A 27,603-nucleotide genomic window follows, 5' to 3' on the forward strand; every position below is an offset into this window, starting at 1 on the left:
ACAGACAGGTAGGTAGACAGGCAGAGTGACAGAAAGAGACAGAGAGATAGGCAGACATACACAGGTATGCAGATAGATAGATAGATAGATAGAGACAGAGAGACAGAGAGACAGAGACAGACAGACAGACAGAGACAGGCAGACACAGAGAAAGACAGAGAAAGAGAGACACATACAGAGAAGACAGGCACATACACAGAGACAGACAGATAGGTAGACAGACAGACACACATAGACACACATTTAAGACCCTTGGCAAATGGCACAGTCTGCAGCAAGAAGACTAAAGACTAAGAAAAGATGTTTATGGGCTGACACTGTCAGAAGAAGCATCATGAGAATGGGAGGATTACCTAGTGACCATATAATCAGTGGCAATGTAGGGATATCAGAAAGAACTTGAGTTTGCTTGGCTGCTTGTTGGCTCTGTTATCTTTAACTAGTTGCTAAACCTCTCTGCCTCTCAGCTATGTAGGCAACTGTGCCAATACGTGTGGCAGATGCTATGTAAATCAATGTAATGAAATGGAAAGGGGTGGGAGAGAAGACAACGGAGAGAGCCAAGTGTAAGTTCAGAGGGCAGAGCAATATCAGTGGATGGAAGTGAGGCTGCTGACTGTCTGTTGCAAAGGTGATCTGGGGAGGAGTTCCAAATAAGGTAAGGGATGGGAGGAAATCGGAAGTGGATGGGTCTGATGTTCTCAAATTTTTTAGTAAGCCAGAAAATTCAGTTTCCTGGAGCATTCAGTTTTCTGGTGTAAAGAATTTATGGGAGTTGGAAACCTCCTGGTTATGGCCAAGGTCTTCATGTTGAAGTCATTTCACAGCAAAAGCCTCTGATTTCCACATCTGCTTTGCACTTTGCTCCTATCACATGCATTGCCCTGGCTTTCCCGAAGGCTAAAACTGCGCCTGACTTTTCACTATCTCAACACATAGCACAGAACCTGGCCCTGTGTGGATGCCTAATAAATAGAGATGAAGAGACAGAAGTGAGAGAAAAGGGGTTAAGAAGAGAAAGGAAAGGAAACAGTGGGTGAGGAATGCGGAGATACTGGTCCAGAGAAGACCAACACTTTGAGAGCAGGCGTGGACCATGGAATGAATCTTTCAATACATAGCTTTGGGTTCTGAGAAGAACAAGCAAAAAAAAATCAGCTTTCAGATAGTGGTTGGCACAGGGTCTTAGTGCAACAACTGCACAGAAGTGCATTTTCCCAGAAACTCCAGCTTCTCTCTTTTCTGTAGGTGTTTTCAGTGGTTTAAGCATAAATATAAAAAGTGCTGGTAAGATAGCTCATTAGGTACAGGCCCATGTCTCCAAGCTTGGTGATCTATGTTCAGTTACCAGAATCCACGGGGAGGAATGAGAGGACAAACTCTTACAAATTGTCATCTCACAGCCACACATATACATTGGTGAATGCACAAACATACATACATACACATGTGCACACACCATGTGACAATAATTTTAAAATATAGGAAGCTAACAACTAAAATAGGCATATCTTGAAAAATAAGGGGGTTCAGACTCAAAGACGATCACCTTAAGAAGTATCTGTTTTGCTAAGTCCCACTGCTCAATTTTACCAATTACCACTAATTCTAAAATTTACTTGTCTTTTTTTTTTGCCATATTTCACATGTCTGTAATCAGAATGCATCTTGTAATCAATGACATATTACAATTAGAAGTGACTATGGTTTCTCTTTCCCCGTAGGAGATAAACAAGTGTTGTCTTGTGGTCAGTTCTGTCTCATAGATGAAGAAGTAGACGCCTTAACTAACTTGATGATTTGCCAAAGGCTACCCTATAATTTGTTTATAGATCTCATTTGGTAATAAGAACCTGATTTACTCTTACCAAGAAGATGGCTAGATTTGGAACGGCTCTTAAAAAATCTTGTATGTTAAAATTTCATATCCTTCATGATAGTATTACTATCTTCTTTCTGATGCAATAAGCCCATTCTGTTCTAGAATTGGAAAAAGAACAGCTAGAGACACAAAGCATTAATTTTTTTATGATAAGTGAAGCACACAGGAGCATCTAGTTTTTATTTGCACCCTATGAGAGGTGGGCAGACCATACTTGCCCATCAAATTGGTTCAAAGAGACACAGTTCTACCTGGTGAACTTAGGGATACAGTCTGGATTCCATGGCAGCATCCATTTTCACTGTCCTTCTTTGGCCATTTATCAGCCCTGTCAGCCTGTACAATGAGACCTTCATTTGGGGGAACAAGATCAAATTGTTACATGTTATTGTGTTCAGTGACAATGTGGATTCTAATGTTATAATGGCCTGCCTGGCCTTGCAAGAGAATCTAGAAATCCTAAGGAAGTACATTTCTTTGTATTATGTTTGATATGAGGGTCTTGTCAGTCACCCTCTGCTCTAAACAGTGAGTGGACAGATACAAATCTCTGAAGGAGGAAGGGTTGGAAGCCTGAGGCTTAAGCTAGGCTGCTCAGTGAGTTTGTTGCTGAGGAACGCTTTTTCACCTTCAGGTAGCTTTTTCCCATGTGTAGTCTTACGGAGGATAGTTTTTACATTATCAAAGGCTCCATTTGACTCCTATGTACCTATTGCCATTTGTGCTTTGTGGGATTTATTAATAATATATGTGGGATAAGAGAAAAATGTCCTTAAATTTACCAAGAATTTGTCATTAAGTTGTTCAAATATTTCCATGGGGCTTGTGTAAAGTGTTCACTCCTGTGACAGCCTGGTAAGTTTGGCAGTGACTGTCCCTGTAGGGTGCCCCCCCACCCCCCCCATTGAGCAATCTACAGCCCTTGCTCTGAAGCATCACCTTCTTTTGAAATTCTCCACAGAGAATTAAATGACCCAACCACTAGTGAATCAATCAGCTAGTTTCAACAGGACCAAAAAAGCAAGTTGAATCCAATGCAGGATTTAGAGGCCTCTTCCTCCACAGAAAGTGTTGAGATATCAATTCAGGACGAAGCACACCTGGTAATCAAGGGTTTTGTAACCTGCACACATTGCTTGTGGTTGCTTCTCATGCCCAGTAATCATAGCTCCAATCTAAGTACACTTATGTCTGGGATAAGTTACCGAGGTTTGATCCTCTGAATCAGAACTTTCCTAACTGAGTAGTTGAGGGTGTGGTCACGGATGCTGTGCTAGACCCCTTTGAGGCTTTTGATTTTTTTTTTTTTTTTTTTGTCTCGTTTTGACTTTCTCCCATTGGGAAATTTGTAACATCAACTGTCATCTAAATTGAAATAACCAAGATTTTACCTAGCCATAACCTTGGGGGCCATAGACTCGGGGGCATCAAAAATTCAAGTTGTGTCTATCAGAATCTTCTTAAAGAATTTAGAATAGGCATCAAGGGTGTTTTTTTCTGTGTCAGTGCCTTTGACATGGAACCTGTTGGTTCATATGCTAATGTGAAGGAAGGAGAGATAAAAATAGAGAGCAAAACTTGCAAACGTGAATTTGTAAAAAAAGAGTAGAGGAGAGAGCCCCTATGGAGTTTTAGTAATTTCCATTTTTTCTTATTTAATTATTAATAGACTTCTGTTCTGAATAATCAATATTTCAAAGTAATACTAGGAATGTGCATCCACCATTTTATGAACATTCACGGTACCAATGCAATGCCCCAGAGAAGCGAGAACATTGTAAATGTGCCCTAGTAAACTCTGTTCTTAGGGTGCGAGGAAGCTTGTTGAGAGGAAGAACAAAACCCAGCAGCTCTGGTTCTGTTTCATTGGCTCTGTTAGCTATTGCTTCATTTTCTGTAGCTCTAGCTACCCTCAATCAATGTGCTTTGAATATATAAATCAGCAATTCTGGAAATAAAATAACTTGCTTGAAAGAGTTAGATTGGGCACCACTCAAAGTTGCACGTTGAAATCTTTCAGCATTCCTTTTTTCTGTGGTGTCCATGCAGTATACACTATCTACCTGCTAGTTACTTAGCAACCATCTTATATGGACTATTTTTTCATAGCTCTTGTGCTCAAGTATCTCAAATTACTTATTAATGTGTCCAAAGCACAATAATAACAACATTAACAATTTATACATAACACAGAAAAACTACAAAAAAATGTCCTTTAGTAAGAAGTAAAAGTTCTCAATAACAGAAAAAAAATGTAAGTTGAAGTAGTCAAAGTTTATGGTACAATAAAATATCTTGAGGGAGATGGCATTTTTGCAATTTTTATTACAGGATATTGTTTTTTTTTATTTGTTATTAGTCTTATTTCCTACTGTGTCTAACTTATAAACTTTATCAAGGGCCTGTAAATAGAGGGAAAACACAAGAGTCTGTTTAAAGTTCAGTCCATCCACAGCTCACTGAAATCTTCAAATGTGTCCTCATTTTGAGATCAAGCTGGATGACTGCAAAGATCAAAGACCCCTAAATGCACCACAGAGGTAGCAAGCACATAAATATAAATTTTCAAAGGTAAATTATTGTATAAATGCTGGGGTATGACAGACTGAGAAGGCTCAAGGAAATAATTGTGTAGGTGGGAGTCAGCTATGGACAGTGTAGGATTACACATGGCTGATAGATACAATGAATGACATATGATTATACATGGCCAATAAGCAAGCGAGTTAGCAATCATCAGATTCTCAGTCTTAGGGAACTCAACCCAAAACACAGCTCACATTGGAATGCTGGAGATGTATGATACTCTAAGCTGCAGCAGATGCTGCCACGTGTGGCTGTAACAAGGATACTCCTGATAGGTTCTGAGAATCTGCCCCAAAACAAGGGAAAGCTTTTGGCCACGAGAACAAATGTAGGGCCATTCCTGCTAGACAGCCCCTGTATATTGCAGATAGGCGGGCGTTGCACATCATTATAGTCTGGATGTCAAGCCAGTATGTGAATGTAGTTTAACAAGCTTATCTCCTGCTGTTGATAGATTACATTCTCTGAAATCTTTAAGCTAATTCTATGGATGGAGAATCGTAGGGTCATGTTTTAAAAACTGGTGACAAGGACTGCGGCAGTGTGAACAACTGTATCTCTGAAAGCATGAGACTAGGATTAAAGACACTTTTTTTTTGCCACATTCCATTCCCAAACTGTAAAGTGCATGAGCTACAAGCCTATAGCCTATAGGAGATCTTGTTCTCCTCTATTCTCAGCACAGTGCTGTCACCCAAGGGAGTGCTGAAGGGTTAAGAATTTGGACTCAGAAGTCAGGGCTGGTCTCATGCACTGATTGAAAAGTGAACGGGAGACTTGGGTGTAAGCACATCATTTGGTCACTGTGTTGGCAAAGCAGTGGAATGCCACCATTATTCACCTTTATTGTACTTTAAATGTTTATTATTGAGGGCCAAGAAGGCAGCATAAAGGATCTTGCACAGTGTGAGGAACACAGCAAGTTATAAAATGGTATTTCTAATATCCATTAATAGGAAAGACCCATTTATTTAGATATTCATGTCTTGTTGAAAACAGATGAGAAGCTTGACAGTGTTCTATGAGACCAGGCACAATAACTTTTTTTACATAGAAAATATACAGAAAAATAATCAAAAGTTCTTTTAAAAAACTTTCTATAATCAAAGTTTAATTTAAGATTGCTTTTCTCTTGAATCTAATGAAAGATTACATTTTTTAAAAGCAGTCCCAAAAATGAGGGGATCGAGACTTTACAGTTTTGGTTCTTAGATTTGTATGTAGCTGGGGCCCTGACGTGCCTGCAGTCCTATGGATTACATGGAGGAGAGAGCTTTCAGCTGCTGGAAGTGTTGCTGAAGCCTGTAGTCATCCTTACTCTCCTCTGAACTTAGTCGTTGACCAGCAGATCTGCAGATAAAAGGTTTTGGAACTGGTGCAGGCTGGCTGCCAACCAATAGGTTTGTGTGTGTGTGTGTGTGTGTGTGTGTGTGTGTGTGTTGTATGTGTGCCCTTTCATTCCATTTATTTGGAGGATGGAAAAAAGGAAACTGCCTTATTTTTGGATGGAGCTGTGATGCTGAAGTTGGAAACGGTCTTAGCGATCATTGAAGTTTCTTAGGTCTGTTCATGCAGTGGGCCTTCATTCTAGGCAGTAGAACCTTCATTTGCAGCAGTGATGAGCTAGGAATAATCCATCATGGAAGTCCAGAGAAAACATGTTACCAACACAGGTGGTCAGAACAGTGACTCAGGTACAACTATGCAAACTCAGGGAATGATGGGGGAGAAACAGAGAAGCCAAGAGAGGTTCAGTTGATGCTTAACAAAATGTCACTGCCAGTGCTGCCGGTGGTATACACCGTCAATCCCAGCACTCAGAAGCAGAGGCAGGTGAATTTTTGAGTTTGAGGCCATGCTGGTCTACAGAGTGAATTCTAGGAAATCCAGGACTACACAGAGAAACCCTGTCTCAGATGCCCCCCCCCCCCAAAGAAACTCCCACCAAAACAAAAACAAACCCCAGCAGCAATCAGGTGTCTTAAAAACAGAAGGTGACTACCTCACTTCTAGAAGCCAGAGGCCTGAAGTCTTGGTATCCCCAGGGTTGTACTCCTCTGAAGCCTGAAGGGTAAGGGTTGGGGTCCCGGACTAACCTTTTACGAGCTTCTTGGACAGTGATCTCTGTATTCCTTGGATTATTGTAGCTGTTTAAACTCCTGTTTTCATGCAGTGTTCTTCTTGTGTGCCATCATCCTGTCTTTTTCTCTGTGTGAATTTGTTTCTGTTCAAATTTCTCCCCTTTTACAAGAACAGCCATTTCTGGACTAGACCAATGCAGATCTCACTTTGATCTTCAATACTGTTTCAACGAATTTTTATTTTTTTAGACTGAGGGTACAATTAAATTTACAATAGTGAACAAGATTAGGCTTCCAAGTTGGCTGGCCATTCTGACTGTATGGAGCCCAGTGTTGAGGTTCTGAAATATTTTTCTTTATTTAAATGTTTGAGGGGGTCACTAATTATTAAAAGTATTATTTTAAAAGCTGAGATACTAACTATGAAGGGAAGAAACTTCTTGAATAGTTCTCAGTAAAGATAAATAGCTATGGACCTTGATATCTGGGAGGATGGGGGTGGGGAGCATAGTCTTAAGACATATTGGTGGCCCTGCATGAGGAGCATCTGTGTATAGTCTCTGTTGAGCTGTGTTGCTCTGGGCTCATCTTCAGAGTCCCTGTTACTTCCCATCTTAGTCCTTTTCACTGGATTGTGTCAGACCACAGATACAGGGGATCTCTGGGGTTTCTTCTGAAGATTGTCCCATCTGCAAATAAACAAGGATATCAACTTTGTAGGGTCACTGTGGGTGTTTCATGAGCTATTTTCTGTAAAGCAGTTGACATGTGTTTTGCTAAATATAAATTCTAGGTGGGTAAGATGGCTCAGCAGTTAAAGGCACTTGCTGCCAATCTTTATAACCTGAGTTTGATCCCTGGGATCCCCTCAGATAATAGAAGGGGGAACCAGGAAAAAAATGCTGAAGAGATCATTCATGCTCACACAAGAGCAGAATCTATGAAACAAATCAAAGTTGCCTGAGGTTTTAGAACGAACTTCTTAAGTCAACAAATGATAAAATTAAATTAAAAATTCCTATTTAGGGTAAACTAAGGGATTGCAATAATAAAATATATTCTGAACTTTTAAAAACTCTAAATCATTGAGTGTTACTTATTAGCTGTGCTGTAATTTGAAAATTTGCAAAATGAGTATTGGAAAATAATTTAAGAAAGTTGTCATAGATTTGGTGAATATTAAAGCTTAAGACAGAAAGTAACCTGAGTGGTAATTTCATAAAACCTAATCAAGCTAATGAGGAGAACAGAAGTGCTTTTCACTTTAAAGAGAAGCATGCAAAAGGGTAAGGATTTTAGAAGCAAAGGTTCAAAACAAAATAAAGTATCTTAGCCACACAGTACACTTCTTTTCATAGCATTCTCTGCATTTCAGTTGTCCTTAGGAATTAAGGACTTTTCCAGATGAGGAGTTTTAATCTGTATCATTGTTTAGAGAAAAATACAGCTTTTGATATTTGAACTAGTTCACTTTTATATAAACTGCTGAGTAATTCCATATGGAATGATTATCTTAAAATGTCAGTAAGACACAGGAAATGAGAAATGAAGATAAAAGAAACAAGAAAGGGAAAGATAAATATAGGGAGTGGGTTGAGGGAATTCTCTCCTGTTAATGCTCTACAATTTCCTGGCCCCAGGGAATGTGCTTTTATCTCTACAGTACTGTGTTTTCTGTAATTTGACTTAGCATTTGTTCAGTAGATTAAAAAGCCTTGTCTCCTTAGGTCTATGATGTTGAGGCTGGTACCTCCCCCAGCCCTAGGAATTCTGCCCCTAAATCACTGCTTACAGTTCCTGGCTGAGATAGTCTAACTTCATGTCTATATTTGCCTGACCCTTATCTTAGACCATGGGAACTTGGTAATGCTTTCTCCTGCTTGTCTAAGACGTTCTCAGGCCAGAACCAAGTGGGGAGGAGGGTCTTTTATCTCTAATCTAAATGCTGGTTATCAGAAATACCTGCTTGGCCATGGCAGAGAGTGTGCGCTGACTGGTGTTGGAATTCATGTGACTGTGAGGATACTGGGTAGAATTCCATGAAACATCCCTCATCTTTGTCCCTTCTGGTGTCCCTGTCCTAATTCCATTTCCCGTAATTTTTCTTGTGACACGTTTACTTCCAGCCTTTTATATGTAAGCAAACTAGTTTAACTATAAAGATCTGGTACCCAGCAGGCTTCTATTTTTTCTCACTTCTGTGTTCTGTGTTGACAATCAAAGCCTGTGACTACTATATTACTTAGTGGAGATGTCTGACAAGGGGGCAAGAAGGAAGCAAAGCAGATATATCTGGGAAGTAGCCAAGACTGCCACACTGATGAGTTTTAGTTTTGCTTCCCACTGATTTTCACTTTGTTTTTTTTTTTTTTCTGGGGCAGTTCCAGCCATGTGTGAAAATTTAGTCCTTTGGCTTCTCCTACTGGCCAAAGTACAAACACAAACTCTGACAGCGATAGCATCCAGTCTCCTCTTGTGGAGATTCTCAGCTTGGTCTCTTCTACTGCTCTGTACTGTTAGAAGTAGACAGAGGACAGTAAGGAGGGGAAGGCCTCATTACCTACCTCCCAAGTAAGTTTAATTCTCCTTCTTTGTGGTCCTGAAGTGTTTGGAGATGGGGTAAAGTTGAGAAAAATAAAATAGAATCATGCTTTTATCATGGCCTAGTTCTATTAGGGTTGTCAGTTGATTGGACTGGCAGAAGTTTGAAGAACTTTCTCTCTAGAGGTCCTTTTTAAAGGCTTTCAAGAAATCTGTTTTCCTTCCCCTCAAGCATTTGGTAGTAGTTCTATACTTTTCTTTGATTCTCTTATCTTTAAATTCATTATTGCCTTACTTCTTTTTATTTACATATTTTATAAATGGGATTAGAAAAAAAGTTACTCAGTAACTTTTATTTATTTATTTATTTTTACTTTTTAAACTATTTTACTCCTGTAAAATAATTCATCTCCTGGGCTATAGTCCAGAAAGTTTACCAATTTATTTGTCTTGAGTTCTCATAAAAAACAGATGGTATTATTGTCCTGGGCATCAATAATGGGCACTGTACCATCTTTTAGTCTATCTTTTAGTTTATCTTTTGTAAATGAATATAGATTAGAGTTGTGCCAAACTTAAGGCAACAGAAAACTTCAACTACAATAAGAAAATAAGTCAGTGCTCACATGGAAGTTATTTCCATAACCATTGAGATCATGCACTGCAGTGAGTTAGGTGTCATGATTCCATTTGATAGATAATAAAAGCTAGGCTCGGAAAAATTAATGCCTACGCTGATATAATAAGCAACATTAAGAGAAAGAACTAGAATTCATATCTATGTTCTTTTGATTCCAAATAGCAACATGGTAATATATGCCTTGTAGTCCTGAAATAAAGCAAAACATTATTAAGTTATGTTGCTCCATAAATTTCAACCATTTAGACAAGCAAAGCTTCAGGACCATGGTAATTAAGAAAATGTTTTCAGGAAATGGGGATATTGTGGCCATTCATAGACCTTCAATTCAGACAATCTGACAGAATAGGTAGGCCCAGGCTCTTCTTTCCATTGTCTTTCTTTATTAAAAGAGGGGGGATTCCTGCTAAATCCTGCAACTGACTCTCAATAACTTTATGGAGAGGGATATCTTAGTGATCATTCTCATTGGACATCTTCAAGAAGTGATTTCCTTAGTTTCAATTTGTTTCCTTGACTTTGAGTCAAAGCCAGCTGCATCATCTTTATTTCTGCATGGTTTTGTAGATGATAAAGTGTTCATGTCCTTCCCACTCACTTGAAGATACTGAGTATATAATATTCATGTTATCATTAAAACTAATGTTTTAAGTTAGTTTATTTTCTATTGCTTGGCCATGTCAAAGGGATGGTTTCCTGCCCCTGGAATAGAGTCAGCAGGGTATGGACTTAAAGGAGCATTGGTGGCTAGGTGTAAGGCTTGTGTATATATTTCATTATATATTCCTCTTTTGGAAGAATGTTTTCCCTGCCAAGGTTAATGACTCCATGATAATCAGAGACTGTGTGAATCCAGGAGGCAAGGGTATGTATAAAGTCTTAGCAAAATGGTTGAATGCTGAGACCTTCAGGACAGCCCTTAAGACTGTGGAAAAGAACTCTGAAAACATGAGTTCAAAAATATATCATTTCTCAACTATGTGAAAAATAAGGATGCAATATGAATTATATGAGGGGCTTCACAGACTTAGAAAAACAGAGGCAACTGCACTATGAGCCAGCTTATCAGAAAAATACAAAGGCAGGCAGATTCCTTAGTTCAATGTAAGCCTGGGACAGAGCTAATTGAGGGCCAGGTGTAGTCAGAATGGTAATGTAAGGACAGGATCCCACCTAGCTAAGTTTATTATTTGTGCTTACAAAGATAGGCAGATCTCTGAATTCATGTGCCATGTTAAAAAAAAAAAAAGGTGGATTTGCTGTCTTTTTCTAAGAATCAAGGTGCTAAGCTAATAACATGCTAATTCATGGAATAATCAAAAGGGGATCTGGAATAAATGACTGAATTGATATGAAAAAAAAAAAAAAAAAAAAAAAAAAAAACCTGCCAAGCTTTTGGTCTGCATGAGATGAGCTAGCAGAAAGAGCAATAGAAATTCTTCTTAGAATTTTTTTCTAGCAAGAGTTGAGCTATCTAGAGATCTCTGGAGAGAGCAACCACAGCCCTTTTAAAATTTTTCATAGCTCTTTTAGAATTTTTTTTCTAACAGAATATTTGACCTTTGTCAGAAATCCCAAGAATTAATTAGAGAGTGACCAGAACTCCTTTAGATCTTTTTTTTCCTGGCAGCTACGGAGAGAGAACTGCTTGGAAAGTGAGCACAGTTCTTTTAGAATTTTCTTCTTCTTTTTTTAATTGGATATTTTATTTATTTACATTTCAAATGTTATCTCCTTTTCCCTGTTTCCCCTCTGCAAGCCCCCTATCCTATATCCCATCCCCCTGCTTCTGTGAGGGTGCTCCCCTACCTACCCATCCACTCCTGCCTCACCCTCCTAGTATTCCCCTACACATCAAGCCTTCACAGGACCCAGGACCTCTCTCCTCCCACTGATGCCAGATAAGGTCATCCTCTGCTACATATTCGGCTGGAGCCATGTGTATTCTTTGATTGGTGGTTTAGTCCCTGGGAGCTCTGGGGGGGTCTGGTTGGTTGATAATTATTGCTCTTCCTATGGGGTTACAAACCCCTTCAGCTCCTTCAGTCCTTCACCTAACTCCTCCATTTGGGTCCCCATGTTCAGTCCAGTGGTTGGCTGCAAGCATTCTTATCTGTATTGGTCAGGCTCTGGTAGAGCCTCTCAGGAGACAGCTATATCAGGCTCCTGTCAATAAGCACTTCTTGGCATCAGCAATAGTGTTTGGGTTTGGTGTCTGCATATGGGATGGATCCCCAGGTGGGGCAGTCTCTGAATGGCCTTTTCTTCAGTCTCTGTTCTACTCTTTGTACCTGTATTTCCTTTAGACAGAAACAATTCTGGGTTAAAATTTTGGAGATGGGTAAGTTGCCCTACCTCTCAACTGAGAGGTTGTGCCTAACCTCAGATATGGTCTCTACAGGTTTCCCCTCCCCTTTATTGGGTATTTCAGCCAAAAAAATTTTTAATAGCACATTTTCTGACTTTGGTTGGAAAAATCATGAGCTATCCAGAGAGCTTTTAGAATTTTTTTTCTAGCAAGAGAGCTGTCTCAAGCAGAGAGGGCTATCTTGAGAGAGAGTGTGTTCTCTAGCATAAAGCTATCTCAAGCAGACAATAGAACTAAAAGCTATATACAGAGAACTGTCTAGGGAGCCATCTCCAGCTGACTTCAGGCTGTCAGCTTAAACCCACAATTTGACTTTGGGTCATTCTTTTTGATGTTCCCAAATACCTCTTTTTCAGTGTGATATTCCAGATTCAACTGTTCTCCAAGATGAGGCTGGTCCTTATCCCTGAGGTATGTTTGTTAAAAACAGGTAATATGGGTGATTTCACTGAAGCTCACACTATACAGTACATCATAACACATTAAAAGCTAGTAACTGAGTAAGGGAATTACCATCGTCTATCACTTCTCCTCCTTCAGGATATACTGACAACTGGGTCTGGTAGGTCTTTATTTGATCTAGACTAAAGTCATCTTATGGAGAAAAACCCCTTATATCTTAGTTTGCTTTCTGTTGCTGTGGTAAATATCATAACCAAAAACTAGCTTGGGGGGAAAAAACTTTTATTCCTTTGTATACCTTCAGGTAACATTTCATCACTGAGGGGAATCAAGGCAAGAAGTTGGAGGCTGTAACTAAAGCAAAGACCATGGAAGATCACTGCTTACTAGTTCATTTCTGTTTCTCTTGGCTTCAGTTTGCCTTTTTATACAACCCAGGACCACCTTCCAAGGGATGACACCATCTACAGTAACTTGGGTTCATTTACATCTTTCATTTGTCAAAAAAAAATATGCCTCAAAGGCTTCCTTATAGGTCCATCTGATGAGGACATTTTCTCAACTGAGATTCCCTCTAATTAGGTGACTCTAGTTTGTGTCAAGTTGACAGAAAACTAACCAATACAATAGGTTACTTTTAACCAATACAATAGGTCAAGAATAAACATGACTAAGAATTTTAATGTCCTCTATATGTATCCTAACAGTTTGTCTTGCTTCTGGTTCAGAGTACAGCTATGGACTTGGTAAAGTCATGTAGCCCTTTGTCCAAATGTTAATTAGGATTCTTAAATGTTATGTGATCGTGGGCTTGGTAACTAACTGTTTGGTTGTCAGTATTTGTTCTTATACTCACAAATGGGTAATAGTGATATTTGAGATTCAACATGCCTCTTATGTTGCCACAGAGGTCTAGGAGACCATCAGCTTCAACAATACATGGAGTCACATTCATTTAGTTCAAATTCCCATGATATGCTGGTTTTCTCCACTAGTCACAAAGGACGTTCAGTCTCCTGCCAACATACTCACCAATATTTCTGGGTCTCAGTAAGGAGTATGTCAGATGTTCTCATGAACGGTTACATCCTGGAGGTGCCTACCCCCCTCAGTTTCATTCTATCACTGTTCTCCCAGGTAACATGTCTACCTGACACAAGTACAAATCTGATTTCCTTGACTTGATGTTTACTTTCTTTCTGTTCCTTCATTGTCTGTTTAGAACCCTCATGTTTCTTTATTCAACATAGCTGCTGGCTGGACTGACTCACTTTCAAGGAAGGCCTAAGCTTGCATCCCAGCAAAGCTGCCTAGGGTTGTGTTCAATACAGAAGGGGCTGGAGGAAATAAAAACAAAAACAAAAAAAAAACCAATAGACCGTCAAGTATATTCTGAGTACTCTGATAGAGTAGAATCATAGCAGATGTGTGACATAACTTATTAAAAGTAATTATTTTAATACGTAACCACAGCTCCAGATACCTCTCTCAGTCTTACTCTTGTGTACAGGAGGCTGGAGCAATGCAGAGTCTAAGACATAGTTAGAAGGCCAGATAGAGGATGTTTAGGCAGAATGAATCAGCATTTTGATGATGTCCTATGAGCCCATTCTGATAACCACATCTTTGTAACTGGATCAGCTTATGTTCTTATCTTCTTCCTTGGGACAAGGTTCCTGGAAATAGACTGCCCAGTCTTTGTTCTACTTACTGCTAGATCATGAAACCAGTCAACCACACTCAGATAACCTGAGCACCAGAAAGGAACATGGCTTAGGTTCTGGTTCTGAGCCTTTCTTGGTGAACAGAGCCTCCCTGTAGGTCTAGTTTCTACTATATTTCTGTGGATTGTGCTTCTGACATGGCCAACAGAAGCCACACTGGTGACAGGCTTCTAGGAGGAAGTGCAGACCACAGAGGTGTGGCCTAGGGAGATCATGCCATGTAGATTTGAGACAGCAAAAACATTTAAGAAAGGAGACTTTTCAAAACTCCATTTTTACCTTCAGATGATGAAACCTTCTGTTCTACTCTAAAGTTCACCAGTTTGTTCTACACGAGTCATTGAAAGCAAAAGAGCAACTCAGTTTTACTACACTGTGCATTACTGAAATGCCCTGGAACCACGACAGCTCCTTTTCTCCCTCTCCCTTGGCAAGAGTCAGATATAATGAACACATTGACACCGAGATGAGTAATTCATATGCAGCTTGTTTAGTCAGGATGAATCAGCATTTTGATGATGTCTTGTAGGAATTGGATTATAATTGGTAGGGCTTCTGCCCTATGGTGATAATTGTAGATTTCAGAAGAAACCAAGGCACCAGAGTACTGTTAATTTACTTTACAGAGCATGCAGCCTTAGAGGGGGACAAGTTCAACTTATAGAAGCAAGTTAATAAAGATAAGTTAGAAATATTCTAGCTTCAAAATAGTCAGGTTACTGAAATTTTGTGGCATCTCTTGAATTATTTAAAACAATAACTTAAAAGGACCAGTTTAGGGATTCTCCTCTGTGGTTTGCCATCTGTAACATTAGTGGGTTCTTCATGCTTTACATTTTCTCTCTTCATTGGCTTAATATTAACTACAGCTCAATGTGATGACTGAGTTCTATAGTTACTTATTTGCCTGAGTGTTTTCATTGTACTCAGAGATGGCTTACTCATCCAAGTGCAGGGTGGAATGGATGCTTTGTTCTTAATCACTGATCACTCTTTCACTCTTATCTTTGGTAAGTATTCCCTCTCAGCCATTGTGAGGTTTATCAGCCTGACTTGGCTTTCTCTCTATTCTCCATCAATCCGTTCACTTCTCTGTTGCCTAAGTCTGCCGTGCTTAGTCCTGCAGGGCCACAGCATCTCCTGGAAGGATGTCCTAAGCATGGATTTTTAGAACACAGTGCTTCTAAGATGTTCTTGGTGGAAGAATTTTAGGATGTAGGGGAATGCGGCACTTGCTACATCGCCTCCCCCTTCCCCCCCAGGGACAGTCACAGCATGATGAAGTTCTGCTGTAAGAAGCTTATCTTGAGGAACTTGTTTGGTCATGATTTAGATGCTGAGGAATTGCTCTGAGGAATGTGCCCTAGGAGCCATCCATTGCAGCTATGGGGATCTGGTTATTAGGACCAAGTTTTCTTATATCATTGTCAGAGTGTTTAGTCACTTCTTCCTTACTTTATATAAAGTACTTCTGCTTTTGTGTTCCTTTCCTCATGCACCTTCATGGACTTTGCTCAAAGGTAACCTTTGATTGACAGGAACTGAATAAGAAACTGAGAGATTATTGTGATTCACCTAAAAGTATGCAACATGTTCAACTTGAAATGATCTAACCTAGCAACATGGTCCTCAACTGGCCCTGCCTGTCCTTCCTTTTAATTCTCTAGTCACCACCTTCATTAAAAATGCTGCTAAACACATTCGACTTCAAAGACTTGTCATGGGCCTTTGATTTTAGTTCCTATTGCTAAGCCTGGCCTTTCCCGGGTGTGCAAGTCGCAGCTGGTAATGATGGGGACCAGATGATGTCCTAGTAGCACATTAAAGAGTTTTTTCTTTCTTTCTTTTTTTTTTTTAAACCAGGATGTGGTTTGATGGTTTTGCCTGGATATTTTGTTGTTGTTATTCTTTCTTTTGGAATGTGAGTTGCGGCCAAGAATTATTTTTCCCAATTGCATTTTTTTGTGCAATCCTTCTGTGTTTGAGGCTTGAGAGTTATACAAAAACACAAGTCAAGCTTATAGAGTTATCCTCAAGATAACTAGTAGATTTGTGTCTGGTGACATTTAACTGTGAACTCAGAAAGTATGCTGTATTATGTTCAATGACAAAAGTACCATGGCCACAACTTGGTCTTTTCTGCTGTATACAGGCACCATTATTCCATGTTTTTTAAAAAATTAATTTGTAGGCATAGTTTTCTGGCTAATAAAAAAAGAAATATTTACTTTTTCACAGTATGTTTACATCCTAATGTGATGCAATGTGCATGTAAATTCATATCATGTAATGATATGAATTAAATGTATTGTGTACCCTATAAAAGTTATCACTATTTCAAGTATTTATTGTGGTTTTACTCACTATAGAATTGACACATGTTTATTAGAGATAATTTAAACAAAGAAGAAGGGGCAACCAAAAATTATAGTAGTCTTATCACTTGAACACACACATAATTATTTGTGTTTTCAAAACCATGGGGTTAGTAAAATTAATACTCTAGCTATCTGTATAATAACATACCTGATAGTCTGACTATTCCTAATATTTTTGCAACTCAGAACTCTGAATATGAATATTTTTCATATTCAGAAGCTCTTGGTGTTAAAGTTACTCCATCCTAAGATGCCAGTTTTCTTATATTTATGTTCTCTTTATAATTTATCTTTACCAGTTACTAGACTTAGAACTAATTTTCTCTTCAAATATATACCTCCAGCTCTGGAATCTAAACTACATATAACAGAATACCATCTTGATACTTCAATTTGGTTGTCTATATCTCAAGTGTAACCAGGCTAGCGCTGAGTCTCTGAGGTTCCTATATCAACATTTTATATTCTGGGCATTTATTCGTCACACCTGAACAAGAATTATCTCACCTACTTGGTGCTCAGATATCTTCTATATAGGTCATATGGGTCTGCAGAGAAAGGTCTAGAGTAATGCCAGATTTCTCAGGGTAAAGCCATTATTTAAAAATGTAATTTGTAGAGGCTAACAGTTCACCCATGAGAAGGAGATGGAATCCTGTCACGTCTCATGCTGTGGACAGGTATGAGTTGTGGCAGAGCAAATGTTTTCCATATCGTGTAAAAAGGAAGAACCTTTGTGGGTGACCAGACTTCAGTCTTCAACAACTGCGCTTTTTGGCAGTAAAGTCAACCCCAAGGGCTGAAATTTCTGAGCAGAGGATTTCTGAGTAGCAGCCAATAAAGAGTGTTCAGCAGGTTGAGTGGAAAATGGCATTCTCAACAAGCCAAGAAACCAGGACAGCCTCAACGAGGAGGAGGAGGACTTGGGCAGCAGGCTGCCTTTTGGGATGATCTGTTAACACACTTGCTCTCTTCCACAAGGAAGCAGCTAGAATAAACTTGTGGAAGTGGTGGTGTTATGTGGAGTGTTGTGAGAAGAGAAAATAGGCAAAGAAAGAAGGGAGCAAAGCCCATACAGTCCATGAGTCTACCACCGTGCCTAGACACTAGGCACAGTTATTTGTATTTATGCAGAGTGATATCCACACTAGAGGAGATTTAGTATCTAAGGTTCTAAGTGTCAACAGTTCTCACCAGTCATCATGATGGCCAAAGGTGTCTGTCCCTATTTCTAGGGGCAGAAAGCTGGATCAGCTTTTTCAGTGTTTCCATCTTGAGAGAATCTGTCTGTCTTTAAAAACCTTGTACTGATTCTTTGTGAGTTTCATATCATGCACCCCAATCCTGCCCATCTCTCTCTCCAAATAAAATAAACACAAACAAACAGGGGAAAAAAGGCAGAGAAATATCTCATTGTAGAAGCTGTAGTGTGTCACAGTGTGTACCACAGTATCCCCCCTATCCATACATCTTCACTTGCAAATGTTCACTGCAATGAGTCACTGGTCTGGTTAGAGATCTCTGGCTTCTGTGACACCATCAATATTGGCTCCTCACCGGGCCTCCTCCCAGTTATCCTGTTGTTGCCCTTTGTCGTGGAGATCCTGCAGCTTTGGATCAGCAGGACTGGTCCTTTCACATTTCTCAATTGCCACCAAGGCCACTTCCACTGTGCTGCCTGGGTGAGGCACAGGGCCAGTTTTCCTGAGTTCTGTTGCAGGTGAGAGCTAAAGCCAGCTCTCCAGAGAATTGCAGCCAGTGAGGGGCAGGGCCAGTTCTGCTCAGCCCCTGGACATCCATGTGGTCCCCAGAGTCTACCCTCACCAGAGACATCCCTATGTTCCCTAATGGTAATATAAGTCACAGACATTGATAGTGACCCCTGCCACTGTATAGCCAGAGACCCAGTCAGTGGCAGCTCAGCCTAGGACCTTACCCTGGTCCAAGACAGTGGGGCTGACACTTTCAACAGGCTCCTCCTCTCCACTCTTGAGTATCCAGTTCCATCTCTCTTCAGAATGCTCAAGCTTCTCCACTTCCTGAGACAGTCTCATAAGAAGAAAAGACAGAAGAGGAAGAACTACATGAATAAGTGTTTTTCCTCTTGGTGTGGTCAGCCTTAGGAGAATGGGGAAACTCACCTGATCTAGAACATTCTAGGTGTTTGGCTTCTCAAGGGTTCCTCAAATTGGCAGAGCATCCATTGCCATCATTCTGTGGGAGAACTCCATTCTAATTAAGGCATGGCCAGAATTAGGTTTGTTTTGCTATATGAATCCAAAAATCATACTGAGTATGATTCTGTTATAAACCCTTAAACAATAAGTATATGATACATTTGTGATGTCATTTTTTCTGGGGTGATGCACTCGGCCAGCTTGAGAACTTGTTCCAGCATCTTGCAGCCCAAGTGTGTCACCAAGAGTGATGGAATGAATGGTTTCAGTCATACGGAAAGATAGGTGTGCTGCCTAGTTTTTAATGTCAACGTGACACAAGCTAGAGTCATTTTGAAAGAAGGGACCTTGATTGAAGTCATGTACCAACCAGATTGGTCCATGGGGCAAGTCTATGTTACACTTTCTTTGATGATTGATGTGGCAGGGCCCAGCTCACTGTGGGCAGTGCCACCCCTGGGCTGGTCGTTCAGTAAGAAAGCAAACCATGAGGAGTAAGCAGTAAGCAGTGCTCCTACATGGCCTCTGCTTTGGGTCCTGCCTCTCGGTTCATGTCCCGACTTCCCTCAGTAATGGAAGTTGCTGTTACCTGAAAGTACAGGGGAAATAAACCCTTTCTCCCCCAAGTTGTTTTTGGCCATGACATTTTTTAACACAGCAAAAGAAATCCTAATTAATATAGAAATTGGTATCAGGTGACAGGTATGACCATGTAGTTTGGGGAAGGTTGACGAAGGATTTTAGAACCTTGGGTTAGAAGAGCCATTGAGTGTTTGGAGCTTGGTTATTGTGGAAACTTAGATGCTAATAGTGAGATTGATATAGATAATGGAGGTCTTGCTTATGAAGTTTCAGAGGGAACTTTGAAAGACTTTATTGGTCGGGTCTGTTTGATGTTTGAATTAAGAACAACTAGAATGAAAACTGTACTGATGCTGGTCAGCTGGAGCTGAAGAAGCAGATGTGATTTAGAAAATACCAGCACAATTGAGGACTGCAAATATGGAAGTATCTCCTCAAGGTCTATTCATGGAAGCTGTGATGAAAAAGAGTCAAGGCTGTACCTTGTGCTGGCACCAAAGTTGATAATGTGTAAGAGTTTCCCGGGTATGACTGCTTTTGAAGGCATGGAGATGTCAGGGAGAGTTTGGTGAGGTTTAGAACTATGAGAAGTCAGGAGTGGCTTTTATTGAATGGACAACCTCAGTTAAGTAAAAGCTTCAGGATTGAAGGCGCCATGGAGAAAAGTTGAGGCTTGGCACCATGTCGTAGTATTAGAGTCCACAGAGAGAGGTTTCACCAACAGATGAAGGTATGTCCCAGGGGCAGTGAAGACCCAGCTTTTGTAGATGCCAGTGTCATGGACACGAATACCACAGACACGATGAAGAACAGCAGCAGGTATGGAATCGATCTGGCCTGATCCTACCAGACAAGTTCTGTGTGTGTCAAATGGAAGATTCAGCGAGGCGCCACTGCCAAAGCCCTTTGGAGTCCAGAGGATTGTGAATGGGTTTGAGACATCAGGCACTGAGCTTTTCACAATGTTGGGCTCTGGTTTTGATTTGATTTGATTGTGGCTGTGCCTTGATAATTCTTGCTTGGAATAAGAAAATATGTGGCTTAGTTTTGATTTTACAGGCACCCATAGTTAAGAGATTATGGAATTTTAGAAAGATTTTGGATGTAGCAATACTCTGGATATTTTAAAGAGGCTTTGAATGTCAGAAAAGTTTTTTAAAGAAACCAGACTTTTAAAATGATTTAAAGAGACTGAACTTTTAAATTTATGGGTTTTATATTGTGATATTAATATTCACTTGTTATATTGGGGACAAATGAAAAAGGACAGGTTCTAATTTAAAAGTGATGTGTCTATGTATCAAATTAATAAGAGGTCAATTGTGCTGGCTTGTTTTATGTCAATCATTTTTAAAGAAAAAAAACCTAGATTAGGAAAACGCCTCTAACATATTGGCCTGTGTGCAAATCTGTTCTGTACTTTTCTTGATTAATGATTGATGTGAGAAGGCCCCACTCATGATGGGCAATAGCACCCTTCATGATGGGTTGGTCCTGGATTCGATGAGAAAGCATACTTACCAAGCCATGAAGAACAAGCCAATACACAGTGCTCTTCCATGGCCTCTGCTTTGGGTCCTGCCTCCAGGTTCTTCCCTGATTTCCCTTAGTGATAAAGTGTTAACTGGACATGTAAGAGAAATAAATGCTTTTCTCCCCAAGTTGCTTTTGGTCATGGTCTTTTATTGCAACAATAGAAACCCTAAATGAGATAATGGGTGCATAGGATAATCTTCCTTGAAACTAAACGTCCAATGAGCATCTAATTTTATTAATATGCACTCTTCCAGCACGACCTTCCACTTTCTGGACCTCCTTTTTCTACCTGTGAGGACACTGATGCCTATTTTTTACAATGTTTCAGGAAAGAATAGATAAAATAATTCTATGAAATGGCCAATAAACATTTCAAAAGCCAACAGATGATAAATACTCCTGGTTATTTCACCTATTATTAAAGTATTAGACTATTAAAAATTAGAATATCTAAATTCCTATATACCTATATATCTATATCCATATCCATAGCTATACCTATTTATACCTTTACCTACCTATATCTATACCTATACTTATACCTATTTGTAGATAGATAGGCAGACAGAAGATAGATAGATATGTTATATACCTGGGAAAAATAAAACCCCAAAGAAACAAGGGATATTCTTTAAGAAGCATGGAGAAAGTACAGAAGGAAGGAATATATGCTTATTTATTATAATGAAACATAATTTATATTGTTACTTTGTAACAGTATAAAGATAAAATTAAAGCTGGGAAACATAGTAATCTATTGAAACGGAACAGATTGCTACTGGTGTTGCTGGCACAGCATCCCTTCTTATTCAGACATTGTCATCTGCTCTAGCTTAACCACATTCTTTTCTGCTTATTCCTCATGGCTATTTAGGTGACACCATCCCTGGACGTTTCCCTCTTTCAGAAATATTCCTGGAACCCTATTAATAGTCACATTGTCTTGAAATTATAAGGTGTCATTATATGTTTATTCAAAATGTGAATCTAAATAAAATAGCTAAAAGAATTTTTGGAGTACAAAATGTAAATGCCTCATTTTTATTTAATAATTAATCAGACAAATGTACACTTTCCCTAACTACTTTCGTTTCATGTCACAATATCAAAATTAATGAGCAATTCAACCAATTTATTTCAGTTGGAGCCTAAAGATTATGTTACCTAGTTCTGACAAGAAATATTTTAATTTTTTTAAAAAATAGAAGCTGAAAAAATAGGAAAGGGGCCAGTGACTTCTGCTTGTCTTCCAATGTTTTCTGTCTTAGCCCCACAGTTAAATATACCCATCTCAGACACAAGTCTGGCACTCAAATGACCTCACAGGGGCTGGAAAAAAAAGAGTAGAATCATTCAGGAGGGCAAGAAATAAACATGAGGCCATTGCTGAGATTTATGTCATATTTGAGCTGGGTGGTAATGCTTAGCATATATGTGAACCCCTGTGCAGCTGCTTTAGAGACATGCTATCCATTTCTCTCTTGGCTCTAAAAGGGAACAAAGAAATATAAATATCAAATACCTGGCAAACACCCACGTAGTATACGCCAGGCTTATGAAGAAAATCAGAGCGTAGCCACCCCCAGTGTGACAAGTGATCACTCTGTGGATAAGACCAGTGTCAACTCAACAGAGATACTCCAGCTTCAGGAACATGGGCAACAACAGATAAGAAAGGTGGCTTAGGCCACGTTTAGCATCATAGTTGGGGTACTGTTATCAATGGATCCATTGATTAGATCATACCTGTGGATATGCAAAAAATTTCTTGAAGATTCTTGCTGTAAAGAACTGAGAATCAGGCTCCTCTGCCAACAAATTTGAAAAAAAAAAATTCTTTACTTTCCCTTATTCCCTTCCTGCTTGTGGAAAAAGATGAGCCATAGAATGCTCGTCTACCTACTGAGAGTTGTGGTAACTCCTCCTCCTAGTCCACAGGAAGGATAATTCACAAAACTCGGCTCTTCTCAGTGTCTGGCTCTGGAATTTAAAATACAAATTTTACAATAGGAGATTTAAAAAACAATATACATAGAAAATGGAGCAGAACAATACTGGTACTGGGAACTGCAATCGTGTCCTGGTTCTGGCCAGGAACCTGGAAGCTTGTGGGTCCTCGGAGTCCTTGGACCCAGTATTCTATCACCAAAGAGTACAGGTGACTTGCAATGACTGATATGTTGAAATCTACACATTTCTGGCTGATTTAGAAGATTTTTCTATAACTTAATTGTGTGTGGATTTGAAAATGAGCTTGAAAATATGAATTACATCATATGAGATAAACATCTCTCTTTTGGTGTCCAAGCAAATCATCTCAAAAGCATCCATTCTGGATCACAAGCAGGAGGTCTACATTTGGGGGAAGCTACTTTACTTATTACAAGGTCAAGGGCCATTTGTAAGCCGGCGATGGTTTTTGACTCTGAGGTTTTTTTTACCTGGCTGCTCTACTTCTCATAGGCTAAGAGGGTGCTTCCTCACCTGCCTAGGAAATAACCCTTCCAATCAGCTGCTCTATTCTGGAGCATGGAGACCACTGGTTCAACTGCTCCAGAACCAAAAGCTAAGCCAGTCCTAAACAGAAAAATAAATCTGCACATGCTCCTGGGGTGGAAAATAAGACCTGCCTGTTTTTAACACTTGTTTTCTGCCTCCAGAGGAGAAATGGGATGAACACAAATAATTTGTGCAATACCAATTGTGTCTATGCAGCTGGGTTTAGACATCTGATTTTAAAATAGAAGATATCCTTAGTCCTTGTAAATAAAAAAGATTAAAGAAAGAAAAGAAAGAGAAGGGTACCTAGGTTAGCACGAAACGCCTTTGTGGTTGTGTTGTTTCCAGAGGATGCGTTTTCCCCTCCTAAGTTGTGCAGATTACTGTTGCTGAAGAGAAAGAAGATAACTCCCGTAAGGTGTGCGTGTCAGGGAGAGATGAGTGAGGGTGTACCTTGTGGAGGCAAAGGTGTGGAGTGTGAGAGAAAAATTGACAAGAACAGTGCTTTCAGATCCATTCCAGGCTCTCAGTGATAGGAGCACTTCAAAGCCTTCTGCCACACGGGGCTGTGGATCCACTGGGATTTGTTCTCAGTTCCTCAGTGGCACCAACTGTTGGAAAAGTCATCTTCTCTGTCTAGACTAGACTCTTAATAACTGCCATTCTTTGCCTTCTGTTGTCCCTTCTCCGTCTTGCAGCCAAGAAGGAACTTTTAAAAGTCTAGATCAGATATGAGTCTCTCCTGCTGGAAAGCATCCAATGCCTTCCATCTCAGGCGAAATAAAACACAGGCTCCTTGTACTGCTGGTCAGGGCTCTGTGTGACTAGGTAGAAAATTTCAGTCATAGAAAAGGACATTCCCCAGTGGTGTGCCTTGCTTGGCCAGAGCATTTTCTTCAGTAGAATATTTTAATCATCAAACATGATAGGGAAATTTATATACATGCACTTAGTAATTTCCAAAGATAACGCTAACTGGAATGTTACTTGATACTTTAGTGGATGATTATTGAATTATATTCTGTGCTTGTCCCTGAGTACACTCAACTGTGAAGATTGCGGTTGTAAAATCATACTTTGGTTCCATTATTCTACGTCCCAGACACTCAAGTACTTCCTTAGAAGGCAGTTCGATTTACTACATTTGAGGAGCTTCTACAATTGCCCCTAAACAAGATATTTACCAAAATGAGGGCACGTTGGCCTAAGGATTATTTTGAGCTGAAGACAACTGAAAACAAATGCAGGAAGAGTTCTTTGACCTTCACTTATCCATCTAAACATTAGGTATAAATTTTCTTTGGAGAAAGAGCCTTTCCTGATCTTCCATGAGAGAGAAAAGGATGTCTCATTACTATGATGAAAGAAAGGACTCAGTATCAGGAGTAGTGTGCATAAGTTAACTTTACTGAGAGAATCTGTCTTTCAAGGACTGGATTGCCCACAGATTTTTCTAGCCACATTAGCACAGTGTTTAATTGATTACATTTGAAGGTCCAGTTCTATTTCCTTTGTTAAAAGGCTCATACCATGATAAGTCGAATGACTCTTGGAATTTCACTTCTTAACTGTCAAAAATATTAATAAAATAGGTACATTTTCTGTTAACTTGTGTATTGTTAATTAAATTAATATTCTTAAATTTTTTGAAATTAAAAGAGTAGAGAAAAATGTTCTTTCTTAACAAATGCATTTCTTATCTTAATGAGATTTTAAAGGACACCCAAAAAGTCGTTTTCTACAAGATAGACTAAACCAGAGACACAGTAAGACAAATAGTGTAAACAAACAAACCAGCAAAACCCAACCTTTCATCTGTACCAAGTGCACACCTGGAGAGATTTTTATAATGGCAGGGAGAGCTTGTGGTGAACTTGTTAATCCTTTCTTTTCCTCTGCAAGAGGTAGAGATCAGGTCCATGATGTCCATTCTCTGTCAGCTAAACTCAAGAGAGATACAAGGAGGGAAAAAAACAAAACAAAAGCAACAAAAGCAAAAGAAGAAGGAGAAGGAGAAGGAGAAGGAGAAGGAGAAGGAGAAGGAGAAGGAGAAGGAGAAGGAGAAGGAGAAGGAGAAGGAGAAGGAGAAGAAGAAGAAGAAGAAGAAGAAGAAGAAGAAGAAGAAGAAGAAGAAGAAGAAGAAGAAGAAGTAGAGGTGCAACTGTATGAGAGGATAAGCTTCATTTGAAAACAAATTCAGTGGGATGAGCAATTACACTCCAGGAACTGTACTGTCTCTGAAATAAGTAAAGAAGTCTCTCTAAACATGGATGAATAACAGAATCAGTGCATTGAAGAAAACAGGGATACATGCACAGAGCACACACAGGGAATAAGTGAGATTAGGAGCCTCTAGAGAAGAGAAGCTTAAAGATTGAAAGACAGTTCAGTGTGAAAGTCAATGGAGATTTTAAACTCTTGAAGCACAAAGTCATTACAAGAGTTTAATGCATTTGGAGGGATGGTGTGCTGGGGTTTACTTTATATAGAGAAAACAGTTAAAGAGACTAGCTGTGGCAACAGAGAAGAGTAGCTTCCATTTAGGAAAACATTGAATCCATGAAGTTGGCTATGTATGGGATGTATGAGTATTTCTTGATCTTGCTGAGAAAGTGATCCCTACTGAGAACCATCTGGAAGATTGCATAGTCCCTGACACAGAGAACTTGGATTCTTAGGTTCTAGCAGCCATTCCTAAATGAATACCTTCAAACCAGGATAGCAGGTACAATATCCTCAGGAACTGGGACCTGCAGATGAACTAGAAATGAACTGCAGAAGAGAAATGTTGTAAACACACACCATGTTGGAGCACTCTGATGTTGTGACATCACAGGCTCCTAATAAAAACTGGGCATCTTATTAGTCTACCAACTCTATTCTTAGGTATTACAAACCAGTTGAAGAAAATGCAGAAGGAAGAGTAGAGGACTTTCTAATGAATGTGCTAACATGAGAATAAGGAAGAAGACCACACATGGGAGAAGAAGCCAAGACGAAGGAGGGCATGTCTGCGGAACCCACAGAGTAGAATTATGTCATTGTGCAAATGTCCATCATCTAAACTATAATACAAAGATAAAATTACAATGCATGTACATTTTCATTTACTGCAGACCACTAGTAGAATATTAGTAGCCTTAATCACTGTAAAGGTCTTGCCGTCTGCTAATTTTCTACACTTTGGAAACACATCTAATGAAATATCTTTTGTTAACATCAATTAATAAATATTCCTACTGCTTAGAAAAACTTCAGTGAAGCATGAAAAGCACATTATTCAAAATGTAATATCACAGATTTAGACCTGCTGGCCTTTCTACATGCTTTTAGTCAGAGTAATAAACTATGAAGAGTATTAGCATCTCTGCACTAAGTAATCCTAGGTTTGCATTTCATAGAACCTTTCTTTAGCTCTCATTTACAAGATTCTGAAGTCTCCATATTGATTTCTTCTTAGGGTTCTCTTGAGATATCGTCCTCTACAAGCATGCAGTTCACTCGAGGACAATCAATAATCTATTCTGAGCCTGATCAAATCATCTTATGTTTCTGTGATCATGTATCCTCCCACGCTAGAAACAATCAGGCAGAGAATTATGAGGACACTGAAAGATTAGCCTCATCAGTTACCTGCTGTGACCATTGGCTTTCTGTATATTCATAAGGAAGAAAGAGCCTGCTGATTGCCATTCAAATTACATGAAAATATATTAGTTTTTTTGGAACTTCAAAGCATTTAAAGGTAGGTGAAACCAAAGCACATTAAAGAAGGCAAAGAGATGATTTGTCAAATATTCTCCAAGAGACCAAAATATATACAAGTTGCACTGTGGAGAAGATAAGGGCCTACTCATCCTCAATTTGAAACACAATGTAATGCAACCAATATTAATTGAGCACTAACTATGGTCAAAGTTCTGTAATAGGAAAATGATGAATAGTTAATCTTCTCCTCAAAATTCAGGCTTACTTAATAAATAATATAATCCAGGCTCGACTACTGTATACAATGCAAAAAGAGCTATGCAACTTCTGCCCTTGAAAATATTAAAACTAGAATATTAGAAGAGGAAGAATGTCCAAGCAGTGTGTTTCTGCCTTTCTGTATCGGAGGTGGGTTGTCAGAACACCTTTTAGCAAGGTGAAATGCAGTCTAAGATAGGGGTCCCAGCCGTATTTCTCCAGTTGAGAAATGGCGGGGGCT

General features: G+C 39.4%; 1 long non-coding RNA gene across 7 annotated transcripts in view; it reads left to right on the plus strand.

Moving 5' to 3' along the window:
• Positions 1-463: 463 nt before the first annotated feature.
• Positions 464-27,603, plus strand: part of LOC143441308 (uncharacterized) — a 71,552-nt gene continuing 44,412 nt past the window's right edge. For 6 of the 7 annotated variants that reach the window (XR_013108597.1, XR_013108595.1, XR_013108596.1 and 3 more), the window contains exons 1-2: positions 8,990-9,120; positions 12,455-12,509. This is a non-coding gene — a long non-coding RNA (uncharacterized LOC143441308). Of the gene's footprint in view, positions 659-8,989; positions 9,121-12,454; positions 12,510-27,603 lie in introns of those variants that run through there. The other variant, XR_013108600.1, reaches the window with a different exon arrangement.

The sequence above is a fragment of the Arvicanthis niloticus genome, chromosome 2, assembly GCF_011762505.2.
Source record: "Arvicanthis niloticus isolate mArvNil1 chromosome 2, mArvNil1.pat.X, whole genome shotgun sequence".
Classification (NCBI taxonomy): domain Eukaryota; kingdom Metazoa; phylum Chordata; class Mammalia; order Rodentia; family Muridae; genus Arvicanthis; species Arvicanthis niloticus.